The 12013-nt window shown below is 38.6% G+C and overlaps 1 long non-coding RNA gene across 1 annotated transcript; it reads left to right on the top strand.

Moving 5' to 3' along the window:
* Positions 1 to 211: 211 nt before the first annotated feature.
* LOC139734512 (uncharacterized) lies at positions 212 to 3436 on the top strand. Its single transcript, XR_011711164.1, has 4 exons — positions 212 to 688; positions 1141 to 1287; positions 2029 to 2121; positions 2765 to 3436. It is a non-coding gene; the product is annotated as an uncharacterized lncRNA (long non-coding RNA).
* The last annotated feature ends 8577 nt before the right edge of the window (positions 3437 to 12013 follow it).

Here is a 12013-nt window from a genome sequence, read left to right as displayed (position 1 = left end):
CTCCCACGTCATGTGTGCTGATCATCTACTACTGTACTACTAGTTAAGAAGTATGATGCGTGTACTGTTCGTGTTAAGTGTTGGTCCACTGTGACATATCACACTTCTAGCTGAAGATCAGCGTGCTCATCACACGTCATGGAGATCGATCCCCTTTGTAGTAGACGATGACGGGTACTATGTTTCAACATTGTTTTTTATGAAAGTTACAGGTGACCTTATTAGGTATTGAAATTTGGCAGAGATCATCTTTGGGTCTTTCTAACGTTAAATATGCTGATGTAGCTAAAAAAGTAATTAGGCCTACTAGCTTTTGTATTGGTGCTCACTTAGTATTTGTGTGGACAAAACAACTGCATATTGTCTTGTGGAAATGATCGAGTTCTAAATCCATTTCTGAACCTTGTGTTTTCATACTTTCCTCCAGCTTTAGATACATGACAGCTCTTTGGGAGTGGTGGTGATTTAAAGGAACTCGGTGTAGGGGTCATCATTTGGAGCACAAAGACGGATATTGATAGCTGTACAGTCTCTGTCACACGAAGAGGGTGCAGATCACCAGATTGCAAAGTACCAGATGTGGTCAACGACTAGCCATTGAATTCAGGGTTGACGAATGCTGGAAACACCGGGCCAACATCAGCGAAGGAGCCTCTGAGATATGGACTTCCATTGCATTAACCCTGCTGTAAGCTATTCTGTTGTTTTTCACGATGATTAATGAAGGGAGACTAGTTTGAAATTGATTGACATTTATTTTACATTCTAGAGTCTCAGTAATTACATAAGAGGCTACATTAAGAGACTGAATGCTTGGTTGGTTTTATTTTGTTTGAAGAAATGATTTTCAAGATACTTCATGGAGCAGTTTTGGAGCTGTCCTTCCCTCTGAAAATGGATTTCTTGACAGGTTAGTACTTGTATTTAAGAAAAAATGTGTACTGGGTACTTGCCGTATCGACAGAAGTGAAAACCATGTTATGGTCAGTCTTGAGTTGTGTAAGTAGAGCTGTTGCTTATGTCAAATATGTATGTTGAATGATTTTGCACTTCAAGTTTATAATGTAAACTAGAGGGACCTACTATCCTCATGCCATTTGTATGATTCATAAAACCATTAAATTTTACTTATTTGCCCAGGAATTCAACACACACACATCACTTCAAGGGGGAGGAGATACTTCAAAAGCTGAGGGAAGGAGTTCTGACTGTTCCGAGGAGACATCTGCACATCCAGATCATTGTAGCATATTTATTGTTGAAAATGGAAGCAGAAAACTGTACAGCGTAAGTTCAATTATTTAAGATATTGTTATTATAATTATTGAAAATTGGTCTGGAATACCAGTTTCCCATTGTCATGTCTTGTACTACATTTCCATCCAATATATAACAATGTAATTTGCCTGTTCATTTTTTTTTTAATTGTCTTCTCAAGTATAGAGAACAACAGACTAAAATTTGCCCCCCCCCCCCCCAAAAAAAAAAAAAAGAAAAAGAAAGAAAGAAAGTAGAAGGGACCGGTAAGTATACATTGTTAATGAAGTGATGGTTATAGATTTAAAAATAAAGACTGATATACTTGTATGAAACATGTAAACAGAGTTAACGTACAAGACTCCACGCTGACTTATTTTCTTGGTAGCCCCATCAGGCCACATGTATATTGATTTGGTAATAGTCCTAATACTTATGATATGATCATCACAATGATGAATAAAAAAGTTGGAGTTGATGTGCCATGAAGTTCAATGGATAATCACATCTTGTATAAGTTTTTCTACTAACTGTGCACATTCACACTTAACCTATATGCATGAAATTTGTAATGTATTAACTGATATCTGGCTCAAGTAGCAATAAATGTACTTGAAACAGTGGTACTGAATAGCAATAGAAATTAATGCCAAGAAAAAAACATAAAAATAGTTCAGTCCCTTAAAAGATTAAGATGAGGGCCAAATTTTTGATGTTATATATTTGCGTCGTATAATATTAACATTCTTCTTGCTTTCTTTTTAAATTCAGATACCCAAGTAGTGAGCAAAAGACGTTGTAGCCAAGGCAGTTGCAATGCAGTACCCCACTTTGTGAGACGCCACACAAGGTGCAAAAGGACATGTAAGTTTATACTCATAAGTTTATGTGATCTACAACTTTTTTTAGCCCTTTTTAGCAGAAAGCTTAAGTGACATACATGGTATCTTATTCATCTAGCTTGCAAAAACTTCAATATTTTCAACTTTTCTCCAGAGCTAGTGGACAGAATTAAGCAGCCAAACTAGGAGTTGATCATCCTTGTTTAGTTAGGGGGCAAGGACCCAAAGGTTTTCAGGTCATGGGCATGACCCCCCCCCCCCCCCCCAAAAAAAAAAAAAAAAAAAATGGCCTTTACAGGGAAATTGCATCTATTTCTTAATTAAATCATTGTGCAAATATACAGGCAATGTGGGGACTTTTTATAATCTTTGATGTACCTTCTCATAGATGTCTAAAAAGTTTGTGTGCAGATTGGCCTGATTACATGACTTAGGTTCAATGAACGATAACTTTAACGTAACGTAATGTAACTTGATAACCTCCAACATGCCAGTTGTGCCGTTCATTTATGATAAACCTGTTCTCGTTTTCTTCCATAAGAGTGCCACTACATGTATTTCTACTGCTACCAGATCTTCATCAGTTATAGTCAACTCTGTGCCAAAGTCAAATTTGTTGAGACTCAAGAAAAAACTTTGACTTACAATGCATTCTTATATTTCAGGAGTATACCTGTATGGCAAGGATCATGGATTCATTGAGTATCGTTTGAAGACCTTGAGGAGCTATGACACCACTCATCACCTCAGGCAGAGAGAGAGAGAGAGAGAGAGTAGTTGCAGCTCCCACCAAGCCCCTGACCGAGCACCATTCCAACGTAAGATTAGAAGCCCAATGAGAAGAGACAGCTACCATCAGTGTATAGGTCTAAATACCCTTGCTCTTTTTCCTCTTTTGAGATACAGTATATGCTCCTCTGACGTTGGAACTTACATTCTTGTTGAAGAGTCAGCCTCATCAGGCTCAGCGGTAGTTTAGCATGAAGCTGTTACCAGGATGTACTGCAGCACTTCAACATAAAAAGTAGAACAGGACTCGCCGATGAAAAGAGTTTCTTAATGCTTTAAATTGTTGATTGTTGTACTAGTAACTGAAAATAGTTTTGACTTATATTGTCAAGAAAAAATCTCCTCTTCATGGCCACATGTTAATCAATACATTCATCTGTGAGGTGTTCCAAGCATATCAAAGAATGTTTGGCTTGGCATTCCGCATGATACGAACCTGGCTGCGCTCATGATTAAGCACCCCCTTCTCTCCAGGCAATTCTGACTTGCTTGAATAAAATCTTTTTATGGTCTCATATTCAAGAGAGAAGTTAACTGTTGACAGACACTTGCATGTAATTTTTTCGATCTTATTAATTATTATTTTTTTTTGGGGGGGGGGATGCTACAAATAGCAGCTAAATAGTAGAATCTTCCAATGGTCATCCATGCTCTTGGGATGAAAATCATGTCTCCATGTTGTGATTAAGTTACCACATACATTTGTCACCCCTTTGATTAACATTGATGCAGCACAATATGCATGTGCTCAAATTTATTGCATCCATCTTCTTTGGAGTAGGGGGAAAAAAATAAACAAAATTGATGGGAATCATTGATCCCTAGGGTTACGGGACCCAGAGTTATTTTGTACATTTTCACCTCTATGTAATTGATGTACTGTACTTTGAAAAACTTGAGGGTAGAAGCTCAACTGGTTCAACTTCTTTTTCCACAAAACATCTGCAGCCCATCATTGATAAATATATGGCGTTGGAGTAGATGGAGCCAAATAGATTAGTTCACTAATGTGCCAAGTCAAACTTATGGATAATTCTTCCCTTGACCTCGTAACAAATTATTAAAATAACCTGCAACTGACAATCATATTTTGATGTGGGTAATTCCATGAAGTTGGGGCAGTGTCCATGTAGCATCATGATATTTAAAAAATACATTTCAGCATAACTCAATATTAATTATGCTATACATTTTTTGTTTGTAGGCTTTGCATTTGCATTGAGGCCACACATTTTCCTGGAAATTTTGTGCCATTCAGACTCGATTTTGATGAAGTTATTAAACAATATGAAACAGTGTCCTGTAGCATCGTGATATTTTAAAATTTGGTCCTAAGAGACAAATAATGGCAATTAGCTTGACCAAAATTTGATGCAATATGCATTTACAAGATACGAATGAGATAGCTAAATATCTCAAATTTGCTGTACACAGTTTGAATTTTAAAAGAAAATCACAAAATGTATCATGATGCTATGCGGTGTCCTTTTTTGCAACATTTGGTGGCCACCGCTTAGCATAGTGACACATTGTGTAATTTTCTTGTAAAAGTAAAACGGTGGAAAGGAGGGTTAAGATATTTAGCTGTCTGACTAATCTAGTAATTATGCATATATCAAATTTTGGTCAAGCTAATTGCATTAATTTGTCTTTTAGGATCAGATTTTAACTATCACGATGCTACATGGACGCGTCACGATGCTACAGGACACCGTTACATATCGTTTTAATAACTTCATCAAAATTGAGTCTGAATGGCACAAAATTTCCAGGAAAATGTATAGTCTCAATACAAATGTAAAGCCTATAAACAATATATGTATAGCATAATTAGTATTGAGTTATGCTAAAATGTAACACTTTGTGCCCCAACTTCACGGAATTACTCTATAGAGTGTTTGCAGTGATGTCACAATTGCCCACCATAATGAAGTCAATTGCCTAAACTGACTAGAAATCAAGCCTGCATACAAAAGCTGCAGCAATGTTTACTTCAGGGAAACCTAAGGCAAAAGAACACCTTTGTTAGAGAGGCATGCATGAGTGAATATTGATCGCCTTTGCTATGGAAGCCACCATTATGGTGGCCAACATGACGTCACATGAAATCACTCTATAAGAAATTCAGTTTGCATGCATTAGTTGTTGCTACATCTGGCAAAACTCAGAAGGATTACAAGTGTTCAATATTGTACAATGATGCCTTATGTAAGTGAAGAAGATCAATGATATGATGCATATTGTGTCAACTGTATTGATTGCAATTCTTTTTCCATAAATAGTAGGCCCGGTTGAGGGGGGGGGGCGGGGGCTACGAGCCCTCCTCCCCCTTTGACATTCCATGCCAAATTTCATGAAGGTATGATTATTTTGGGGGGTTATTGATTGTAATCAATAACATAAATATTTTCATGCTGAACGTGTCGCTGACAAATTTCATTGAAAAGGCAGCGAAAATCAAAAAGTAAAAAACAGAAATACATGAGTAAATAGAAAAAATAGATACTTCAGAATTTTTTGATGGCACATTTTTTTTTCTCTTACATTTGCTATGGACACTAAAAAGAATATTTACACCAAAAAAAAATGTGCCTTTTTGGAACTTTACAGCAAATGGTCTGATTCATGCTCAAATTAGCATAATTTAGCCAAGTGACTTTTTTTTTTTTTAAATCAATATAACCTTTTTATAAATTGTGTCACAGGCAATTTGTGTGTGGATTTTGTAATGATCGCACAGTTGATGGCCGAGGTCGGGGGGGGGGGGGGGGTTCCAGGGAGGCCCCCCTCTGGCTCTATCATCTACATAAATACCCCACCTAAAGACTTAAAGTCAAGACCATGCTTCTCTGATCGAGTATGTTTAGGTGTTTGTACAATGTACTTGTAGAGCATAATATAGATAATGGTGACTATACTTTGCAAGTCTTTTATAGCTTATCATTGAACATGCCATATTCACTTGTAGTCAAAAATTAAACATGTTCAGGAAGGGTACTTGTAAAATTTGTCACTTTTGCACAAACTTTATGAATTTGGCACATTTTCAGGGAAATGTGTGATGTTAATATTTCAAGAGTTTGTTCACAAAAACTGATAAGTCCATTTTTTGAGATTTTGAAGTACAGTCTCTGTCATAAAGTACAAAATAATACCTTTTAAATGATATATTGGTCACTACATATAAAGGTACATTTTTGAAGTTATGATCAAAAGAAGCAAACATTTTCTTATTATTCTCTACATTTTTCTTGACCTTAAATCACAAATATCTCCATTTGGCACATATGGACTTATCAGTTTTTGCAAACAAACTCTTCATTTGTAGAGCTTTGGGAATGACAGCTAGAATAGCATATTTACAGGGACTTTGTGATGGTTATGGTGACAGTTGTTCTTAAATGATAAAAATATGTAAAATTATTATTGGCCACATAATTCATGGAAAACCAGATACTCAGCACATGAAGACTGTTTGTAATGGTGTACTGCTCTGTAGTTGAAGTGTAGATATTTCAAGAGGTATATTCCTTTCTTTTTTTCAGGTGATCCAGTGGACATCACACATTTATGAAATATAGAGAATCAGCTCATAAAAAAAGCATAACATGCGTAGCATTTAGTACATTATCTTCTTATATCCCCCTCAATGCTACTTAAAGAAAGAATAAATTAATAAGAAAGAATGAAACTACAGCCATTTGGATTACTAGCTTATATTTATTCAGTTTCATGTATTGATCCAGCTCGGGTAGGAATGACTTTCAAAACTGGAACACAAAGTTGGCAATGCACTGGGCTACCAGTGGTGGATGGTTTGCTTCAAAATACATGCATTAATATTAACAAATATCTATATTATGAACGTTACTTTTTGTTTTTGTTTGTATTAGTTTGATTGGTATTCATTATCCAGAAATGGCTCCAGACCACCTACATGTACATTATTCCCAAATCCATCACCATATTGTCACTTTTTCTTCCAGGGTTGAATAACTAGTGCACTGAGTGCTGTGATAGAGATGTGTGCTCATGTAGAGTGTAATTCCGTTTGGGATTGAAAAAAGAATGAAAAAGGAGTGAAAAACCTCCGGAGTAACAAAAGAAGAGGGAAATACAATAGGAGTGAATTGAGAGTGAGAAAGGAGTGAATATCCAAGCAGAAATATTTCCGTCTTTTTTCACTCCTGGAGTGAAAAAGGAGTGAATATCCAACCAGAAATATTTCCGTCTTTTTTCACTCCGGAGTGAAAAACGACTGACAAAAGAGTGAAATACGACAGGAGTGAATTTAGAGTGAGAAAGGAGTGAACATCCCACCAAAAAAATTTCCGTCTTTTTTCACTCTCTTTTGGAGTGAAATTTCTGTTCACTCGAAATTCACTCCACTTCTAGTGATCCTTGACGTCACTACCAAGGGGAGTGAAAATCGAGTGAAAATTCACTCTTTCTTTTTTAGAGAGTATACCGCACTGTGTCGGTCCAGTGCACTGCTCCCCTTATCAGAGGGGAGATCAGTGGTCCAGTGCCGTATATTAAAGGTGCATGGTCCCCGTGTTTTAGTCAAATGCGTACGCGGGCGCACGGCGCAAGTTTCCTATAGAGACCTACGCTATCGACTTCTTTTGGCGCTTACGCTTTGGCCCACTTTCCCGAGTCCGAAGAAGTCCGATTCACTGTAGTCAGTGGTCCGATCACAGTTCGGCTCATGATTCGGCTGAGGGGGATGACAGCTTTAGCAAACTTCTTTTGTGATGTCATAATAACAAGCACATATGCACGCACCCTGGCATTACTACAGACTGCGCGATGCGCAGAGAAGACAACAAAGGCAACGTTACTTAGCAACACCTACGCACTTTACTCTTGATGACAGCTCTACTTCGGTAATCTTCGGCAGTATCATCAACAGCGCCATCTACACTACCGGGACTATGCCCCTTTAAGAGAGTCTGGCCAACTCATAAATTGGACGCCATGTCGTTACCCAGCGTACAGTGCGCTTATGGTTTTAGCGTGTGCGCTTGGGGGTTAGCGTCCTAAAAGGCGCAAGACTGTGTTGCTTGACTTTTTTTTTTAATAGAGAGAGAGAGTAGAGAGGGAGGGAGAGAGAGAAGGGTGTAGGTTGGGGGAACATATTCTTTCATTCCATCCACGTTGAACAAAGCCAACAATCAATCATTTTTACACATTTAAATAGACACAGGTTTTGTATACACAGAAAAATAATGGGGCGGCTGTCTAAAGGACATAATTCCTGAATATTGATAAGATAGATTATTGCTGTCAAAATAAAAGAAGAAATCAGAGTATGCAGTTTCGTAAACTTTCACTAAACTGTATGCTATATTGTATTTAGCAAGTTGTCCAAGGAACAAAAGTATAGTATAACAAAATGATAATGACATAAATTTACAAGTCTATATAACAATAGCTGTGCACAGACAATAGACAAATCTGTTTCGCACGTCATAAGGAACCATCAATTACCATCCTATTTAGTACCATTATTATGTATGCATTAAACTGACATGAAGGTATACTAGTATGTAATTCAAAAGGAATTATATAGGCCTACACATGTACAGTGTACAGCATAAAACGTCATCGGCAAGTGCTTATTAAGGTATGTGAAAGGATCTCAGATTGTTTAAAAATACTTTTAAAGACCTGTAATTGAACGAAAGCACAAGTACCTGAATAACATGATTTGTGGGACATCCTCAGTGACATCCGTACCAAAAGAAACGATGATCACGTCAGTTGAATAAAAGATTATGAAATAAGTCAAGAAGCATAAAATAAAAATGTCCAAATAGCGACCGGTATACCTCCGCCATATTACAATGTTCTCTTGGCAAGTGTAGAGTACGTCTTGGCAATGTTAACCGACAGTTTCACATAAGTTGGCAGAAAAAAAAGGCATGTTTATCACAAAATTTAATGCGTCGAGTGTTTCCTTTCATTGAACTAGGTGTGAATGGATGACTTTTATTGTTTAAGAGAGCAAGTATTAGGCATTTGAGCATTTTTACCCGTAAGTTGACCAATCTATTTTCATGGCAATATTTTGAGCGCTTGTTTGAAAGATATATGGAAAATCCTGTCCTTTTTGTATATTCACTTGACCTTTGACCATCAAAGCCAAAATCTTCCCTACGCGTCATTGTAGTAATGGTGGCATGTAAATATCGTGTTTGGTTTTGAGTTTGTGCATTGGGCAATCTCCAAGGTATGGAGGAACTGGGTATAAAATAATATTTCAACAATGAGATAGTAGAATTTTAACATGTTACCTAACATTGATCCTTGATTTTTGCCCCCCCCCCATGACTCGCCCCCCCCCCCAAAAAAAAAAAACAAAACAAAACAACAACAACAGCGAACAAACAAACAAACAAACAAACCATAAAATCACAAGAGAATCACGGTCGGGCAGTAATTTTCGTCTGGAAATACGACTGTACTCACCTTCAGAAATTGCATTATGGGGGAAATAGTAATATTTTAGGAATTTGACCATTATGTACATGATTTTGACCGTGTTTGAGCGTGTTTACACAAAAGTTTATAAGCTAAACAGAACTTCGTCCACTCACACATGCATGAATGTCAAGTTTCATTACAAACGATGTCCACAAAATTGATCATACGGAATGAAGGACAGACGGAAGGACGGACGGGACGACCAAGACAAGCTAATGCCTCAGGCGACACTTCGTACGTTATGGCGGTGACATACAAATGTGAATAAAAACTTGGATAGTCTGAAAGACACCGCTAGGAACCTAAAGACGACAAATCATAAAGTTTTCCCCTCGCACTCGGATTTCCAACTTCTTTTTTCTTTCGTTTTGGATCTGTTGGAAAGCGGTACATCGTTACATTTGAGCCAGGTCAGTTCGCGCAACGCCATGCTGCGCAGGAATTAAGGCATGAAGAATCTTCAGTTTATCGCAGTAAGATATCAAAATATCTTTCGTGTAGGCCTATTAATCTTCTACAGGGGCGGATCCAGGAATTGTGTAAAGGGGGGGGGGGGGGCGTGACTAATTTTTCTGGTGCCACTTTCGGGTTTCATTTCATTTTTTTCTTTTTATTTCTTTTGTTTTTAACGAAAAATAAAGGGGGGGGGACGTGCGCCGGTTGCGCCCTCCTCTGGATCCGCCACTGTTCTACTTCAATAAAGTAGACAACGGCAAGACCCTCACTGCACCGTGACTGATACTGGGGATGTCCCAAAGTCCAGCAATGTTAGTGCGTAGCTGCGCATATTGAACAATGGGCACTGCGTATGAGCTCTGCTCGCGCCGGCGTGATTGACTTTGGTAACGACATGGCGCCTGTAGATCACGGGACCAGCTTTTGACCAATCACAGGCTTCAAAACACATAAGCCGAAAACCGAGTTGGCCAGACTCTATTGATATACGGCACTGTGTCGGTCTCGTGAACCTCTTTTGTGTTAATGTTGGTCTCGTGAGCCTTGTATGCGTAGCGTCGGTCTCGTGGGCCTTTTAAGTGTAGTGTCGGTCTCGTGGGCTTTGTTTGCTTAGTGTCGGTCTCATGAGCCTTTTGTGCGTAGTGTCGGTCTAGTGAGCCGTATAACTCCTGGGCTTATTTTCCTCGATGTCGGTCTCATGAGCCTTTTGTGCGTAGTGTCGGTCTAGTGAGCCGTATAACTCCTGGGCTTATTTTCCTCGATGTCGGTCTCGTGGGCTTTATTTACTCAGTGTCGAACTCGTGGGCTGTATAACTCGTGGGCTGTATGACTTGTGAGCTGTATGACTCGTGGGCTGTATGACTTGTGAGCTGTATAACTCGTGGGCTGTATGACTCGTGGGTGTCGGTCTTGTGACGTGCACCCGCGTAATCAAGGGCAAGGCCATCTAATATAACAGATATCGACTGGTAGGGGGTGGAATGTAACAATCTTTGGAACGCCAGGGAGTTATATTTTCCCTTGGGAAAATATAACTCTCTGGCGGTCCAAAGAATGTTATATTCCACCCCGTACCAGTCAAAATCTGTATTATATAAGCCCACGAGTTATACAGCCCATAAGTTCGACACTACGTACAAAAGGCTCACGAGACCGGCACTAAGCAAAGAATGCCCACGAGACCGACACTAAGCAAAGAATGCCCACGAGACCGACACTACGCCCAAAAGGCTCATGAGACCGACACTAGGCAAAAGAGGTTCACGAGACCGACACTAGGCAAAAGAGGCTCACGAAACCGACACTGGGCAAAGAAGGCCCACGAGCTCGAGACCGACAGGATGAACAGCGCCACCTGTAGACCAATTATTGTATAGGGTGTCCACATAAATGGCATAAAGAGGGTATAAGAGATGAAAAAGGAGAGTTGCTAGGGTATTACTCCTTTAATTGCCCTCCCTCACCCCCTGAATGGTTCAAGATCCTTAATTGTGTTTGCGTATGTGAGTGTTTGTGAAAAAATAACAAAATTCAGTAAAAGTGCATGAGATGTTTCAACATAACTTTCGAACATGCCAAAACACCCTCGTTTCCCCACCTGCAAAGCCCATATCGGTATAGATCTACACCTAATTAGAAAAAATAAAGATAAAAGGATGTGAACGTTCAGATCAACCAACTATAGAAAAATACCCAGGTATGAAATGAAGTTCACTACAAGAATATTATTCACAAAATGGTCAATGTTGTGGTGCACACCTGCTTTACATGATGGGGGGGGGGTAGTCATCTGCAAAGGCGCTGAAATGGTATAAATTCACAGAAAAATAATGAGAATAATATAGCGTTTGTTAAGAATTCGGAAAAAGAAGATGCATCCATGAACACAACTTTTCTATTTCATGAAAAATGTACCGTTTTGAGAAGAATGATTATACAAACACAAGCCACTGATATCGAGGTGAATTGCCGCAGAAAAAAACCAAAAACGTTTTCATCCGTTTAATTTCGTACATTATAAAGTTAAAGAGAAAATTACAAATTAAACTCTAAGCAGGCGGGTATAAGCAGGCAGATAGGATATCTTATAAGGCCTTCTTTACTTGTGAAGCGAGAAAGAAAAGGGCAAAAAAAAACACACCTTAGTTCCTGTGCACCGTCTGATAAGAAATTAGGAAAGCCTT

This window comes from Diadema antillarum, unplaced genomic scaffold (assembly GCF_040938485.1).
Source record: "Diadema antillarum isolate AM-2024a unplaced genomic scaffold, OU_Dant_1.0 seq00000531_RagTag, whole genome shotgun sequence".
NCBI classification, from domain to species: Eukaryota; Metazoa; Echinodermata; class Echinoidea; order Diadematoida; family Diadematidae; genus Diadema; species Diadema antillarum.
Note: the sequence above shows the minus strand (reverse complement) of the source record. Positions and strands in the feature narration are given on the sequence as shown.